The sequence below is a fragment of the Diuraphis noxia genome, unplaced genomic scaffold (genome assembly GCF_037042655.1).
Source record: "Diuraphis noxia isolate RWA-SAM2 unplaced genomic scaffold, SU_Dnox_SAM2 contig0004, whole genome shotgun sequence".
Classification (NCBI taxonomy): Eukaryota; Metazoa; Arthropoda; class Insecta; order Hemiptera; family Aphididae; genus Diuraphis; species Diuraphis noxia.
This window is the reverse complement of record NW_028301714.1, coordinates 65,033,104-65,053,093: the sequence shown is the minus strand read 5'-3', so window position 1 is coordinate 65,053,093 and position 19,990 is coordinate 65,033,104. Positions and strand designations below refer to the sequence as shown.

Genomic DNA, 19,990 nt, shown 5'->3' with positions numbered 1-19,990 from the left:
GTGTTGAACAGTTCCCACCCGTTCCTAGTTTTTGAACAGGAAAAAAAAGGTATCTACCTACCTATAACAGCTGCGGTAAATGTTTATTATAAGACATAATCCTTTTAAAAGATAGCCACAAACTAACATTGTTCTCTATTATCCATAGTTATAAGTTATAAATGTTTTAGATAAAAATTCTGGTTATAATATTGTGTTGAAAATTTATAAAATATTAAGTGGTGAAGTGGAAAATTTGGAAGGTTTACCTGAAGATATGACAAATGATGATTTGGCATACTTTAATTATGCTCCAATTACTTCTGTAGACGTCGAACGGAGTTTCTTAATTTACAAAAATATATTGTCCAGTAATCGTCGGAAATTTACATTCGAAAACATAAGAAAGTATTTAATTGTACAATGCAATTTTCAAGAAACTCAAGATGCAGAATAAATTATGTAATTTTTACACAGAACATTTTTTTTTTTATATATAAAACAATTGTTTTATTTAATTATCAAAGTTATGCCATTTAAAAATATAGTAATATTTATATATTTTATTTGGTTTTTATCTATTTATGTTTTAATTTATTTATTTTACTTTTAATTCTCGGTTTAATTTTTCAAAATTTTAAGGTAAATATTTATTTTTTCAAATTTAGTTTATGCATATTCAATAATAAAAGACAAGTTGTACCTTTGATTTATAATATTTAGTTATTGTTAATTAATGATTAGATATAAATTTTAACTAATAACTTTTTAAATTTAAATGTGAAATTAACCAAGATTTAGTGGACATTTTTTTTTTTTTAATGCATATAAATGCATATTATAATGCATATTTTAATGATTTTAGAAGCATATTTGCATGCATATTTGTGTATTTTTTAGAGCCATAAGTCCCTAAGCCTAGTTATAACCATATGCTAGGAATGTCTTATTTTATTAAAAAATAAAATAAAATAAGATATAAAATATGCCACGCGCATAATACAATATTTATATAATAATAATAATATGTGTATCGTAGAATTATTGGTATTTGGCGTCGTAAAGCCGTCACGAGAAACGACGACAACTACTCTGGTATACGACCCGCCCACGAATGTCCGTAATATTATTTTGTAAGTATACGCCTAAAAAAAAATATGAAATATTATGTATTTTATATATATAGCTAGGTTTGGTAGGGCTGGCGTCGTCTGATCGTTGTCGCGCGCCCATCCTATTATAAGTCGTTCGTCGCGGACGGTAATTCGCGGTTAAAGGTTTAGGTAGACATAATAGGTACTTACCTGTGTTACGCGATGGTTCAGCACAGGTCACTATTATCATATTGTGAGGTCGATGTTTCTGCCTCAGAAAATATTATCTATATGTGTAAGTAACAATGCCTGCGTGCGTGTGTAATGTTTTAGCAATCGGCCTAAAAGGTTTACACGCGATGGTCGTTATGATGATGGAACGTATATTATGAAGGAGTAAATCATAATAATAACTATATATTATATAGGTATACCGTTCGGTATTATATATATATATACACACAATATACAAACGATGATAGTCGAAATAATTATTATAAGTATATAAATCATATTATTCGAAAGCACTTAATAATAATACAATACAAGTACACCCAGCCCCTACCCACACTCATACTGTCTCAGAGATTAATATTAGTATAATATAAAATCGTCGTATCGCTTTGTATATTATAGTAGGAATGCGATAACGTAGGTATGGATGTTATGTTGTGGGGGCGTTAGTCGTTTCCACCAAAAATCTTGATTTCCGTTTCCGTCAAACCGAATAAGGTTCGATTTTTGTTTCCGCCAAATCTATTTCTACCTACGCCTGTATATAAAATATAGTGTAGTTTGAGTATCATTTTGAGTTATCCAGAGCCCACCACGAGGGTGATTCTCATTGACCCCCAAAAAATTGTTCGAGTTAATTTTCTGATTAAATTTTAATAAAATTAATAATATATATTTAATAAATATACAGTCATATATTTCTGACGCCTATATAAATCATTTATTACTTATCGAATAATAGGTATTATACGTATTGTGTCATACCTTTTTTAAGGTTTAATTTGAATGTAAACGTTGTTTTGAACATTCGAAATTAAAATTGTAAAAAATGTATTAATGTTTGAACGTAATTTCTAAAATGGCTCATTAAAATGAGCGTGAAAATATTATGATCTCTATCATACGGGCAGATTACTATATCTTTACTAGCCGTAAAATCAATTATATACCTATTCAATATCAAATGATTTATCCCGAATCCCGACACACACCGATGGTCGTTAGCACTAGAGACAGACTAGGGGTTCTCAAGCTCCATCCCAATAATATAATAGGTAGAAATACATTTGTCGGAAACGAAAATCGGATCTTTTTCATTTTAACGGAAACGAACCTTATTACAGGTGGAAACGAAAATCACATTTTTGGCAAAAACAATGACGACCCTATAATGTGAAACGCATGCACGGGGTCGTAGTCGTCTGTACCATAAACCACTTAGATCCCCTGGGGGAGATTTTCTCTCCGAACGTGTACCTACATGTAAATCATATTATTTTAATACAATATGTATATGTTATGTACCTATTATGTTTGTTTTATGTGCGTAGTGTGTTGTGTGTACGTATAGGTATTGTATATTGTATCGTAAAACGAATGCCAATAGTGTTTCTACCACCCCCCCCCCCCTTGTCCCTTCCACGACGAATAGTATACTCGTTAAAAATATATTCTATGGTTTATCGCACCGCGCAAAAGTCATATATTTTAAGTGTATGAGGATTGTATTTTCCTGAGAACCACATCACCGCAGGGCCGGATGTTGACCGACCATTATAGTCTCAAGATGAGGAAGTTACATTTAAAACTAGGTTGCGTGTACCTACACATCCCACATTTTTTCCCATATACCTACACATGAGAATTATTCTATTAATATTGTTGTACACTATTTATACCTGCGTAGGTATATGAAATCATCGCAGGCCTGCAGGGACTATGACTCTCGTCCATAGCCTCTCCTTCTGTAAGGATTCCACTCCATCACAATCACGTCTAAGCCGAACGCAAGTTTCAGAATTTTTACACTCTCACAAAATACAATATAATATAGTGTCCAGAGACCAAACATCTTTTGCACAGCACTAATATTCATTTCGGACATTTTTGTAAGAGGATTGCGCATCGTTCGATTTTTGGGCTATGCGTCGTTTTCGCATTGACTTGCTGAGATTATCATACATCAACATATTATATTCTAACTGAAGGAGTGTAGGACTGTAAAAGATTTGAAATACCTGACCAAAAGCGCATTTTGTTTACTTACTTTCAGGTGATTAACATTAAACGATCGTATAATATTTGAATTTCAAATATTGAGAAAGTGTATTTCTGTTTAAAAATATGCAAAGTTTCTGTTCCTATTAGGCACGACAAAGTCAAACAACGTAGGTGTACAGGTGACTCGTAACCACGAACAACTTACCTATTATTTTTGTTTCATTATAATATGATATTATTCAAAATTGTATAATTTAATTTCCAATCACCATATTTTTTTGTAGATACTAATTTATTACTAATTTACATAATCATGTGAAATTATATAACAAATAGTGATAAAGTTTTATGTTCGACCAGAATTTTGTATTAATTTTTTTTTTCTCATATGTTATGATTAGCTCGTGAACTTTTCAATATTTGTATGCCTACTTTTCTGCCATTCGATAATAATATACATATCGTTAATCTTGTTGATGCGCAAACGAACTGGGAATCTGTTTAAAGGTGGCCATCACTGACGCGCCTGTATAAGTATGTTAGGGTTGGATTGCATGGCGCCACTGCATTTGTAACCACCACGCCATATATACCTACACAGAACTCTTCGACTCCGTGGTCTGGCCTAGGTAAACGAGTTCAAAACTTCTGTAAATTGTTTTTCTTATAGCTAGTTTACACACTTATGCTGATAGTATACATAAATAAGACGCAGCTCGTCAGAAAAGCGAAAGTAATCAGCGATCAGTCACTGCAGCGATACACTGCAGATTACGCTCGACGTTCGCTATATGCCTTTACGATAGTTATAATAACAATATAGTATTATGGTACATATACAGCGTTTCCCAACCTATGGGTCGTAAAATATTTACGATGGGCCACTGCCGCAAACTAATAATAATAAAAAAACTAAAAAAATTATTTGAATTTCAAAATAATCTATATTATATTCAACAGAGTTATAATGTATTGCTTCTTCGCATTAAATTATTAAAATAAAGTGATAAAATAACAAAAACAATTATTAATATTACCATATTTTTATAGCATGTACTTTATTTTTTTGATTTTTGGTAGAGGGTCACCTAACCAGAAAATTAAATTTATGGGTCACCATACCTAAAAGGTTGAGAAACACTGGTATAGTAAATACGTCATGGCATATATATAATATGGGTGTGTATGTGTGTGTATGGGCTGCTATGGACTAGCGTCCCGCATTACATAGTTCACGGTCAACTAGGTACCAGCCGCATCAATCTAGGGAAGGGTGCGACGATCCTTGTCAATGTAGGAGAGACAGCATTTCTGGAAATCATTAAAATTAGGGACATACTAAATCATGGGAACAGACGACTATAAAAATGTCCTCAATAAGGGTGCACAAGACGTAGTTTTATGCATCATTACAAAAGTTCAAAGAACCAAATGTTTAAATGTAATATTATAATATATACTCTTAATGTTAATTATAATATCAATCGCTAAGGTCTGCAGCTGCACGGGATGCACATTTGGCTTGTATGTGGGCGAGTAACATTTCCGTCAGTCTAGATAATTATACCACATCCGTGAGAACAGCGACAAGAACGAGTAGACTATGGGGAGTAGAGGGTAGCACTATATAAGGGACCCCGAAACGGCCTGTATTCAGACGCGACTTGACCAGACTAGCCAGAGCACCTTCACGCCAGTCTGTTGTTTAATTTAATTCATTGGACTTAGAAAATTTCTTATAAACAATATTCTGAACTTAGAAAATATTCGAATCAAACCGAATTTATTCTATCATTCAGAATACTTAACTTACATTCAGCTTTCATGTTATAAATAAATATATGTTTTATCACAATAAATAAACAATTAATCTAATTAAGAAGAATTCTACGTTGTGTAATTAACTCAAGAGTCACCTTCCAACCATCATCCTTGACTACTGATACCTGTAGGCGACGTGATCACTACAGGGCGTTAGTTTGAATTCGCAACAATTTTGAATATTTTAATATAATATTCTACCAAATTGAGTTATACTATAATACAACGCATTACGAATAATCTTCACCTGTCCTAGTAGGCATCCATATTTTAATAATGTCGATTTCAATAATGCATCAAAAATAGTTAGTGGATTTCTTTCGAAATCAGAATATTTGATACTGGTCTGTTATTTGACCACCAAGAAAGTATTGCCCCGCCGCGTAGGTTTAGTTGACGCCCGCCATTTACAACGCCGTTAATAATACGCTTGAATTTTGTCCATTATTGTTTACGTGCATTATACTATTATTAGTATTATTATATTATTGAAATTAATTGTAAACGAATTTTACGAATTAAGTATTATATTTTGATGAAGTGATTCAAAGAGCAATAAACTGTCTGAAGACTAAATATTGTTTAATCGTTTCGTTGTATGAAATCGCCGAATAGAATATATTATAGTCCGTATAATGATATTATGTTTTTTATCAGAGAACCGATGAGTGTTTTGACACGTGCTAAACCTGCGTGGTGGGGTAATAATTTTTTTGGCAGCGGTCATATAGTCAATACCAAATATTTTATATCATAAATCTAAAAGTTTAATAAACATTATTATTAATATTATTTTATAATGCGTACGGATTTTATATTTTTTACATTTCGTTCGATTATTGGCGTGAGACATAAATTAAGCACATATTATATACACATGTAATTATATTATTTTAATTTATAACTTTGTAAATCATAGTAAATAGTATAATATCTCAAAAGTTCAATAAACTTGTATGGTTATACATTAGTTAGGTTTGAAGTATATCATGATATATAGAGGTATTATTTAATTTTATACACAGCAGAGAGATTATTCAATTTTTTTGAATTTTTTATGTTTTTAGTGCTAACATTTTTCATTATCACTTTGAAAATAATAAAAAATATAATTTCCGAAAACGTTTATACTTTTCTAGAAAATAATATTGTTTGTTTAACTTTCAAAGAATCGCCATGTATTTTATGTTACTGAATATATGATCATCGTGTACAGCGTATTATATACGTCTAAATCCCATATAAGGTCGATCGACTATTATGCGTTGAAGGTATCTACACGCATTTATCAGTTTTCATTTTTATTTTTTATTTTTTTTTTACCTCCGGAAAAATTGAGTACGTTCTATATATTCTGCAGACTTATTCCAAACACGGATAATAGGATTGATTTGCATATGACTGATGGATATAAAACCATTATATACCATAAATAGGTACCCCAAAAAAACTAATATATAGGTAAGTAAACCTCCTGCATCTATATATTATTATAAAAGTTGGTGCACATAATAATATGTTGTTTACCCCGGTTAACTCAATATACTTAACTAAAAATATTTTACTTTATACTATTGTGATTTATTCCATGTGTTTAATCAACACTTACTCGGAAGACAACAGCTCCATATATGAATTATATGACCTATAATATGCTTTCATTTTTTTTCGGCCGCATATAAAATAATACTATATTCACGATATACTGACTAAAATTAAATATTTCTATTATGAGTGCATAATATTATTTTGGTTTAAGATTTAAGCTAACACTAATTATATGTGCAGATTGCATGGTCTTGTATCTTATTCGTGGTTTTTTCAATGAGCAGAAGATATTAAAATACATGTTAATTTCATTAAAAAAATAATAATTATTAACACCTCTTTGTTCACGCATGCGCAGCGTAAAGTAATAAACATTTATAACGTTTTTTTTGCACCTTCAAAATTTACATTTGTAGTATATAGCCTACCGTTGTTATACGAATAACGCGTAATTATCTGTGTAGGTATTTTACACATTTTCATAAATTTTTCGAGCACATTTACTTCTAATGTTTTGAGTTCAAGAATTTTGAGCAAGTGCAATTATTATGTTCCGATATAATACCTTAATTGAGTGTATATTGTAATTTGTAGGATAGGTTGTGTTACCTACACTAATCTACAGCACCTACCTAAATACTCATTAATTTTTGAACGAAATTCATATGTACAACTTTTAGAGATCCTGAGATAGTGAATTTTAAAGGTATAAATATTTTAGAAGTTCGCTATTTGTAGAAAAATGGCGATACAAATCTAGTTTTGAAAATTAGGATAATATGATATATCTAAGAACATTATCTTATTTTACTGCACACACGCAGTTAAAATAATTAAAAATTAATTTTTTTTATCTAAGTTTATAGTTATTTGTATGAGATAAGTTTTGCGTCTTTCTTCTCCCAGTGAATAAATCCCGAATAAAATTCAAAGTCATTCAGCCTAAACAATTCACGGTGTTACCTTAAAAGTCAAACGTAGTATATGTATACCTAATACCAATGGACAATGAGTAATTACACGGCGTACCTAAAACATGCTTACAATCAGTTCAAAGATCATAAATTATTAGGTGTACATACTTTTTCAAATAACTATTAGACCAATAGAATTGAAAAAATAAAAATTAATGATACACATCAAACGACTTAACAAATTTATTTTTAATTGAAGTTGTGTCTATTACAAAATCCATTATCGATAGGACGTGTTTTACATACTGAATAATACATTGTTGAGTAGATACTGTTAAAATTATAATTAACGACTGAAACTGCTAGAAGTTGCACATACATGTATGCATATTTTGCCCAAAGACAATGTATAATTATTATAAAATAGTATACAACATGTTTATACTATTAAAATAGTATATTATTATTTATTTCTTCGGAGATGTTTTATCAGTCCCATTATACGGCCCATGTTTCCCACGAGAACAGCGATCCGCACTTCCTAAAATCATTTCAAGCAACCTATATAATAATTGTACACGTATACGTATGTAAACCACATTTTACTGTTGACTTTAAATTACACAAAACTTACATTATTATTTTAACCTAGAACCGAGAACGGGTTTTCACCTGAACAATCACTAAAATTAGAGTAGGTACCTATACATTTTAATATTGTTGATTTTGTGTTCAGAAACTGCGGGCAGTTTATGTTAGGTTTTAGATACATAACAGTATAACATCATAATAATTGAGTATATTATATTGTAGGTTAGGCACCTAACCTAACCTATAGTACCTATAGTTAGGTTACCTATATTAAGTATATACTCAATGATGATACCAATAGAACGGTACACAATAAACACATTGCACATTACACATAAACATATGAAGTATAAAAATATAATTTATAACAAATGCGCAGTTGTATGGTTCAAATTCGAAAGCGTCGTTATATTGTACCTAATAAAAATGTTTCATTTGCCTAATTTACAATATTTTGGATTAACTACAAATCTACATCTTTTAATTGTAATGAGATAGAAGGGAGTGTATAATATTAACTATGAAAATAATAATTAAATATTTAATAAAAAGTTCACAATTATATTTTATTTGTCAATCAATCGCGTTGAAAAAGCAATTATAGGTATAAAAACTATGATAATTTATTATTTGACATATTTTATTCAATGAGAAAGAAAAGGAATATGAATATATTTTTATTTTCATACAACAAATTGGGTCAAATTCAATTCTTATTATATTCGAAAAACCAAGGCGACTTTATTATGTTATACGTATTTTATGTACCTACACAACGTTTATATTCTACAGAAAAATAAAGTAAAATATGATTCATTGATTTAAAGAGCGGCGTTATTGATTATATATTATTATGATTTAATAACGGTAAAATATTAATTACCGTATATAGTTTAATGCTCATCAATCATACACGTAATAATGTACCATTAATTATGTTAAGAGCCAAAACTAATTAGGTGTTAGATTTATGAAATCTAAAATTATAAAACACAAAATGTAATATCACTTAGTTTTCCAGTTAGTGTAGGTACCTAAGTAGATACGACATACAACTGATGACAAAAGTCGTTTGACGAGTTGGAAAATACATTTTTATTTATAAAACAAACAAAAAATGCATGTATACTGTGCATGTAATATACGAATCAACCGAGACTAAAATACGATTGTTGGTGTATATAAAGTTTGTTTGAAATAAAAAAATTAAATGATATTTATTTCTATTTTTACTACTCGTCACACTATAAACTATTTTGGGTTCTATCTTGGCCACTTTGCATGTTTTACACGAATGATTTTTATATTGCGGTTATATATTAAAATAAAATGTCAACCGTCGACCCATGTGATGTTATGTAGTCAGACGTATTTTAATGTAGATATTAAGTAAAAGGGGCGGTAGATAATTCTGTGAAATTTAAAAAAAATGATTTGATGTACCAAAATAACCAATAGGTAGGTAGGTGATCAAATTTCTAGTTATTAAAAAGGGAGATAATTAAAAGTCATGAACACGTAGTGAAATGGCATATATTATTGGTAGTTTTTTTTTTTATATAAATATTAAAATTGTACATATAAAACATATTAAAATCCTCTACAATATTTTATTCACTTTACTTTCAAGAGGAATGCAATGATTAGAGTTGTTGATAATTTATAACTGTAATTATTCTTTCAACACATATGTATTATACGTATGTACATTTGTATTTGTATTTTAATTCAAACATTAAAATGCAACTAACGTGATATCATTTTTAAAATCATTTAATGTAATATCATTTAATCGGTTCTCAACAGAAATCAATGCACAACATTATAGCATGAACATTAAGCAATATTTAGGTGTACCTACATTGGTGGTATGAAAAATTTATCATTAAAATACAACTGCCTAATATAGCATTCCATTCAAAATGTTTTCTCTCTTCAGTGTGTGATAAAAAATATTAGGTAGTTCTTTCCTTGGTCGTTGAGGAGACTAACCTGCATACTTTGCCTACTATTGTTGTTGTACCTATATATGGTAACACACAATAATATCTAGGCAGGTACATAATAGTATATTATTTTACTTAAGCACCTAATAGATTAACAAAGATGCAGAATTTTTCAGGTCATTAACCAATCATCAACAAACATCGTTATAATTAAAATAATAATAACAATAATAATTAATTGTTACCGCAATCGATATTTTGCCAATTTTTAAAACGCGTCGTTTCAAAGGATTAAAAATTGTGCTGCCTATTTTTCAAAAAACAATAAAATTATTGTGTATCTATAAGTAGGAACCTATACACACATCGCATGCTAATTATTACTAATTAAGGTGCTATAGACTTCAACTGCACTTTCATTATCTATCAATACACATTTCAATATTGCATTGGTTGTTATATTCATTAAACAGTAATATAGGAAAATAGATTTGATTTTAAAAACAATAACTGTGATCGTTGTAAGGATACAGACATCGTTTTATTTTAGGTACTATATGTATTACGGACAATTATTTTTATGTGCGATTGAAAATATTATAATATTTAAATTGTTTAACATATATTATTAGTTATTATATATTTATATAGTCTACATTACACACTAAAAAAATGCCCATTTTTGAATTACAAAAAAATAATTAAAATGTTTATTCATCGCTTAAATATTTAATTTAATCCAAATATTTGAATATCAAATGATGATAAAAAAATGTTGTTTATATATTTTTAGAATTTTGGGTTCAATAATAAACTACTTACGTATAAAAAACCTTGTATTGAATATTCAAATTTTTTATACTGCAAAAAAATGTAACTAAAAAGAATCAAAATATTTTAAAATTATATCATGTACAGAAAATGCTAATATAAACATTATTGGTGTTAATTTTAAGTATCTAGAGTTCTTAATTTTTGATTAGCAACAAAATAATAAATCGATTTGTCAGGTACTTATTATATATAGGTACTGAAAGTGGTGAACTACGGTTAGCGTAAAAATTTCTATTTTTCTATCAACTATTTTTTTTCCTCCAATTGTTAAGAATATTAGTGGGAATTTTTTACTCTCAACTTCCCTGCGAAGTACCAACTAATTTCACTTTTGTACAAGAAAAATATTAAAGTTGAAATCGAAGCATTTTTTCTACAAGACAATATGTCTTCAGTCACAAAAAACATCATTGTAAATCAATACATTCATCACTCGACTCAAAATCTAATATTATGTAGGTTTGTAGGTACTTCTGTAGAAATAATAACTGAAAACAGTAAAATCCATTAAATAAATGGATTTTCGTTCCCTTTTCTAGAGGAAATAAAAATGTATACTTATACTAATTAACTATTTATATTATGCTAATTTTATACAATATTGTATAATATATTATGGTGTGTATGTATATATGTACGTAGGTTTATCAAATTGTATTAATTAATTTGTCTCAAAACAAATGATATATTATGTGCTCACACATTAAAACATTAAAATAATGTCTTATTATACGAGCATACCAGTAGATTCTTATCTTATATTATGTAAAGGTGGGCAAGTTATAATAAAAATAAACTCGAGTTATGTTGAGTTAAAAGGATCGATATGGTAAAAGTTAACAATTAACAAATTATAGATTTAACTTGATAACTTAAAAGTTAAAAGTCAACATAAAAAAAAATTCTAACTAAACTAAGTTTAAAAAATTAATCTATTTTTTTATAATAGGTATGTAGATCAAGTAAAAAGTGACTCTGTCTATCTAATCAAATAAAATATATCAATATCAGTACACAAAATTATTTTATCAGGAAAACAAAATAGAAATGTTTGTGTAATAACTTATAAATATAGTATTGGATTATTTTTATTTCATATTAATATTTACATTCTGCCAATGTTTACCAACATTTTTTGATATACCGTCCCATAAATTTTAATTTTCTGGGTAGGCGACCCTCTATCAAAAATCTTAAAAAATCAAGTAATACATGCCATAATAATATAGTAATATTAATAATTATTTTATCACTTCGTTTTAATAATATAATGCAATATTGAAGAAGTAATTCATAATTCTGCTGAATATATTATATAAATTATTTTAAAATTCAAATTTTGTTATCTAATTTTGGGTCGAGACCCATAGGTTAGGAAACACTGGTCTATATACAACCATAATTTGTCCACATGACACAACACATGTGTGCAATACAACACAATATACTTATATAATACGTGTGTTATATATATTATTTGTAGGCTTGTATGTACCTTAGCGTCGACGTTGTACCGAATCAATAGATATATACGTTTGATATGTCATTTAAAAAAATTAGGAAATCATTTTGCACGCTAAGCATTTTTGTTACAAATTACAATTGTTTTTATTACATAATCATAATATTATTATGTTCTATGTAAATAAAATTGTTTATTGCACGTAAATATACTGAAGAATGTCTAAAAAAATTTAGAAACTATACATACTTTAATCTACACCCTAACACCATTGTATTATAAAGTTAGGCATAATGATTTGTGAGATACGATCATTATCATGTGAAACATTTTCGGTAGTAACACGTCGAAAGAAACGCGTGATGTAAAAAACGTAACGACGGTACTTTGCTGAAATATCCCGTCACATAATTTTGTAGAATTTTTTCCAGGAAAATAAAAATATCTAATGGAAATTATTTTTGATAAGTAATTTCTTTAAAATTTAATAAATTACCGTATTGAGTATCGATAATTAAAAAAAAAAAAATGTTTGTAGGTTTAATATTATAAATTGTGATAGTAGTATACTACTATATATTTTTCCTCAGCAAGGAAAATTGAGGAATCATTGATATATTTTCGGTTAAGTAGGTATAATGCAGAGAAAAAATATCTAGAAAATATTCCACGCTTTGTTAGGAATTTAATACAATTTTAGATTCTGAGAGGAGCGAGGAATGTATTGATTTTACCATGATGAGTGTGTTTTTTTTTTGTGTATCTATCATCACGTTTTGGGGCAGTAAAAGTGCGTCGATTTTCGACTTAAGTACCTCATTCAATCAGAAAGTGAATATAGTTATTACTTTAGGTGGTCAAAAGTAAACTATTCTCAATATTTTTTCTAAATAAACAAACTAAAAATTAAGGGAAAAACAGGAATTTTTACGCACAATTAGTTATCGACAAAATCGATTTTGGTTTTTGATGTAACATTAAAATAAATGACCATAGATACATGCAATTTTCTCCGAATGTTTATATAAGTATATTCTATCCACCATGTAATTTTCAAAAAATTTCAAATTTTGACCAAATACCTACGTAAAAATTACGGCAATGTTTAAATTATCTTGTATAGAAATTCATAAAAGTTTTTCTTTTTATATCTAAGATTTGAAAATTTAATATAAGGCTCCAAACATATTTTTACAATAGCAGTTGAAAAATAAAAGAAACATAATATAGTCACAACTTTTTTTTATAAGTATTCAAAGTTTGAATTTTGACAACATACGTAAATATCACGAAAATTCATAAATTATTTTATGCTAGAAATTCATAAAAAATTTTCTTTTTATATCTAAGATTTGAAAATGTTTAATAATCTACGAGTATAATATATTCTAGACAGATAAACCGTCTCCGCTCAGAATCGTTTTTCGTATACAATGATATAATATCATTGGATTCAAATTTAAGTCCATCCATTACAGCAACCCACTTGTAACTTACTGTACAACAGAGCGACATCCATTACTTACCCGCTTTTTTTTATTATTATCATTGATGGTTTGCGATTTCTGGCAATGAAGAAAACGTTACGAAAATTGATTGGAAATAAGATTTTCCAGCCCGAAAGCATAATATAAATATCTATACATTACAATGGATATATCTATATCTATATTTTTTTTTTTAATATTTACTCTTCAAAATTCAGATTTTAATGTTGTAGATAATATCCATTTTACTTGTACATTGTTTAATTAACTCTGATCGAAATTTCAAAATTATTTTTATTTTTGACATCTCGTTCAGAATATTTTTTAATATTATTCCTACTTACGTTATAGATGTCGAAATATATTTAATAAAGTATTTGAGAAATTTCTTGTTAATATTTTTTTTATTTTTTTGCTGTAGTCACGAATGTTCCTTTTTTTTGAAAATTTAATATCATTCAATTACAAATTTATTTGAGTAAAGTGTAAATCAACTTCATTACATTTCAAAATAACTTACCACTAAATAGGATAGTTTTGTACAGAAAATGAAATATAACAAATATTGTTCATACGCGTAGGAATTAAAAAATAATTGATGTTCCCTATAACCAACTAAAATAATTTATAGTATAATTATAAAACGATTTGACGAAAAAACCATTATTTATTGTATTATTATTGCTCTGAGATTATATTTATCGTGTTTAATGAATTATATACATTCAGTACTTACGTAGGTACTACATATTGCAGTGGCTTATCTAGACATTTGTCTTGGGAAATCGGGGATATGGATTTATCCATTATTATAGCTCGCTGGCTTGAGGGTGGCTCGTAAAGATATTGTTTTACAATTGACTATAATAAATATGAACACAAAATACCTACAGTGGTTAATAATTTTGCTAAAACAAAATATAATACCATTTCCAAAATATATAATATGTGGAATTAAACATTTATACTTTATTACAATATTTATTCGTACTAAGCGTCACGGCCAATGGCCATAATATAGTCATTAAAATATATACTACAAAATCCAACTTTCTATTTTTCAGACTTTACCAATCGATGACTTCATTTGGCATCATTTTGATATTCCGGAAATATGTATAAATAATAAATATTATAATGTAATATACCAATCAGGCAAATACATTTAGTTTATTTTTGCCATAGTAAAAAGACTATGTGTGATTTTTCGGCTTTAGTTGGGCTAAAAATTTTACTATAAATTATGTATTTCACAAAAACGGTTGGTTTGGAACACGTTTATATGGGGCGGAGATTTGTCATTAGAAGCTCGGATGGGTTAGGTTAGGCCGCGACCAATGCTTAAACTCTATACAGAACACGTTAGTAACTGCGGCAAACCACCGTGCCACACCAGGCCTCAATCATTATAATTTTTTTGTAATTTGACATTCGTCATCGTCAACAACATAATATAGCCAAATATTTTATTCCGTGGACATAATACGAATAAATATTTAATTGGAATGCCAAAAAAGATGAAAAAACTCAAAAAATAGGTCAACATCCCTCTTAAACTATGACTATATTAATTAGTTATTTGTCTTTGATAAACGTTTGAGCAGTATATTAAGTACTAACTTGTCTGTATTGTGTTACATCACGGAAATCGGATGCAGTACGAAATTTAGTCAGACATATTAGACATCTACGTAATAATTTTACCTATTATATTTATAATAATATTATGATTGTACACCAAACGACTAATTGTATTTTACTTACAATTTTGCTAGTGCTGGAGAGTGGATAATACTAGGTATCCAAAAGGTATATTATGAAATTTGAGAAATTTTAGCCGCCACAGGTAGAGTTGTTTGATTGCGTAATGTTATACTGACGGTGTCGCATTACTAAAGTGAAAATTTTAACTTTGTTCAATAGGTAATAGGTATACCCAATGCAGATAATATTATATATGTGTGTGTATATATCGATATTATACGAGTATTGTACTAAATATAGTACAGAGACCAGTGCCAGCCCCTCATCCATATCCTCCATAATATTATGATCATATCCATAATATCATATATAATATTATGTAGGTATACTCGATCGACTTCCGAATTTATTCTTATGCAATTGTATACATTCATCGAACACAAATGAAAAAGTGAAAAATCCAAGCCAAATGTATACGATATTCCTACAAGAAAGTACAGTAAATGACACATTTTTAACACGGGCGTGCTCGACACAGACGACATAAAAAAGAATATTATATGAGCCGCGAGCCGCTCCGAAACTGCAGTCTTTTGAATATTGAATGCCGACTGCAGAATTTGACTCGCGTTCCACTCGAAACGCCGTCGCTTAAATTATTTATATTCCGCCGAGATATAAGAAAAAGAAGATCAAGTCGAGACTGTTTTTTTTTTCGCGGTAATAATATATAACGATAAATTATATATTATTAACATAAGCTTATTATGGGGCAATTTATCTGCATTCGTATAATACAAACGAAACGACAAACACTGACCGACATGATACTATAACCAATATTATACTAATATGTAGCCATGTAGGTATACAAGTGGAGCCGGTGGAGGTGGATTTTAATAGATATATCTGACTACTTTGGAATAGTGTTTACTGTTAATCTGAATTGTGTACCTAAGTTATTCTTTAAAAAGTTGTTTCATTTCTAGGACATGAAATATCTATCTACTTTATCACTCGAACAGCAATAGTCAATAATATTACAATTTGACTATATACACTATACAAATACTATAAAAACATAGAGACATAGTAAATGCTTTTATTTAATTAAAAATCCCTATATACCTACGTATAAACGTAACCCTACCTTTCTATTCGCATTGTTGATTTTGTTGTTTTTTTTATATATATATTTTTGAAGGTTTTCAATAGTTTGAGGACAATCCATATTATTTTCGATTTTATATAATATCTGAAGACTAAGAATATTTTTCTGAACATTTTTGGACAAGCTACTATTTACCTACTTTTACCTACTTTTAAATATAGGTAATAGACTGCTTGACAATAAACTCTGTAGTTTCACTGTAAAATAAATATTTTAATTTACTTCCTTGTTTGGCATAAATCCGTTGTCGATAGACATTATCAATTTGTCATTGACACAATAATATATCGTTTCAGTAGTTGAGTGTCAGAGTGAAATATTAGATTCTGAACAAAGCGATGAATGAATTGGTTTTACAATAAATAGTTGTTTTTTGTTTGTGTTTTTAATCTGAAGTCACCATTAAAGTAGTATTATTTACAATCTAAACCTACTTACGAGATATTGTAATATCACAATGGTTAAATTTGATTGTTAATTAGGTACATGACTACATGAAAGAGGAAGGAATAAATTGGACATTAATAACGGCTCTAAAATAGTTATAATGTTTACTTTTTATTTTAAGTGAAAAAAAGGATCAAGTAATATACATACTTACATTATTATACTTATATTATTTTTGTTAAGGTGTCTTTTGACCAATTTATTTTTGTCCTTCTAGTGTGATGTTCTAAAATAATTAGGGTCTAATGGAGGACTTTTGGGAGATGAAATGATTTGTAACTCTTTTGTGAAATCTATTATTATATTGATGAGCTAGTTATTTGAGTAATTGAGTGTGGGGATATAACGTAGGTCATTGTATAAATTAAAGTTAGAGACATACCACAGGCATCCATGCAATAATTAGTCATAATTCATAAACTATTTGCCTGAAATTATTCCAGTGGGCGAATGTAGGACAGTCTTGCTTGACCCTAGATTTGGATGCTATACTACCAAATTTAATGTGATAACTTTACTATAATAGCTTTAACGATGAACATTTAAATATAGAGTTAGAGTTTGTTCTATAATCTTCATTTTTGAATGTAAATTATTAAATTATTATGGTATATAGAAAATTCTATCAGGTTGTTTGGGAGGTCAAAAGTGAAAAATGCCTAATATTTTTTTGAAAATAATATGGAAAAACAAAATTATTATAAAACCTAATATTAATAATATATTATAATTTATTATATTTTTTACCTATAAATCATGATGTTCTAAAAATGTTTTGTCACAGTTTGAATTAGGCGTCTGAAATTGTCAACTTATTTTAGTTTATTTTTTCTATAGATGTTATTAACATTTGTGTTATATTCATAAACCTATTTTATACGGTACGCTGGTATTAACTTTTAAAACATAGTTATCATTCAAATGTTTTATTGGTTCTGCTTTCCTAAAATTGAGAAAATACTTTTAATTGTAATAAAATGTGTGGTAAATTATTTTTAAATGTTAAAAATAGATGCTGATTCACCCACTCTCTTCGTGCAGAATCGTTTCTCGTATGCAATGTCTTATCATTGAATTAAAATTTAAAACATCCATTACAGTGACCTCCATAAATGATGACGAAGTACACTATACAGACTATAGTACTCCTGACTTCCTGAGCATTCCGTTTGAGTTGTCAGATTTTTCGTGTTAAACTATAATATATGTAGGTATGTATTGAGTATATTTTAACAAATCAAAGTAATTTAACATTATGTATCATAATTAAGTGTCCCAATTAAATGCAAGTTATTAATATATTGATTATATACTGTATCCGTAGTCGAAAATAAGATGGGGTGATAGGTATCCAATCAATAAAATTTTTATATAATTGTTAGGTATTATTTATTTTTATCATTAATTACCTACATATTTTTGTATAATAATTTATTTTTAAACTGGCAAATAAGTTATTCGTTCTTATTGGAGTTATCGTCTTTGAATAAAGGCTATGTTACCACAATTATCGGTATTATACCACCTCGACGACCTCTTCTAGGCATATATTATTATTATATGTTTAATGCTATGAATGCTATGATACAATATATATTTGAAAATAATTAAAAATATATGATAATATATTTACCTTTTTTAAGATAGTCTTAAACATTTTAGATTGTGTTTAATCGATTACATCTAATCATAAAAACTTGGACATTTTTAGTCGCTGAGTTAATTTTTGAAAATGATACAATTATTGTTTGTCTCATATTTTGAAGTAATTACTAAATTGTATTTTTTAAAATATTAAATATTTACAATGCTTTTATGCCTTTTTATTTTTTAAACAACAACATTTTCTATAATGTCATTGAATTATTTTGAAGCTACAAATATTGCAAAATATTTCCAAAAACTTTTATCAGTACTTTTTGATATTGTGATGAAGAGTGACTGCATCACCCTGTACCGGCTGTATCACACTACCACCTGTATCTATAGGTACTATACTTAACAACTGTTATTTATACGTTTGCATACTATTATTATTATATTATTTTGTACTATTGTGTGGCCAAACTATACAGCGGGTGTGTGAAATATGAATGTTTACGATGATGGATCGTGTGGAGTAGGATACTTATTTGAATACCAAAATCATATATATTATAGTGTCGGCAACTACATGGACAATGGATCGTGACGATATTATAATTTATATATATACGCAATACTATGGGTAATATACACATCTACATAATGACGAGGAGTAGGTACTTATGTCAGTAATGAGGAAAAAATATTACAGACGAATAGACGATGCGTACCCTATCGCGCGTGTATGTACAATATAGGTATACGAGTAATATGTTTTTATGCAGGTACGATTGCATGAATAGACGATGAGTTTGTAACCATTGTATAATATTTTAAATTAAATTGTTTTGAATAATTAATTTAATACTGAGATACTGACATATATTTCAAATCTGATTCTTGAGAAATGCTCCTAGCGTATATATACATAGGTAGGTATTTAAGATTTAACACATATTTTGTTCGCTTAATCATATCGATAGGTGTTGTACATGAAATAGGTCTAATATTAATTTTGACATATTAAACATTGATAATTATTTATTTATTTTAAATCGTTAAATTTGTTGGCATAGTACTATACACCTGCTGAAATGGAAATTGTTTTCAACTCCAGAACCATCCCTCCCCCAAAAATGAATACTGGATGTGTCACTAGTTAAATCTATAATA

General features: G+C 28.3%; 1 protein-coding gene across 1 annotated transcript in view; it reads left to right on the top strand.

Annotated features, from left to right (window-relative positions):
- Nucleotides 1-19,990, top strand: part of norpA (no receptor potential A) — a 55,359-nt gene that overhangs the window by 18,376 nt on the left and 16,993 nt on the right. The window lies entirely within an intron of this gene.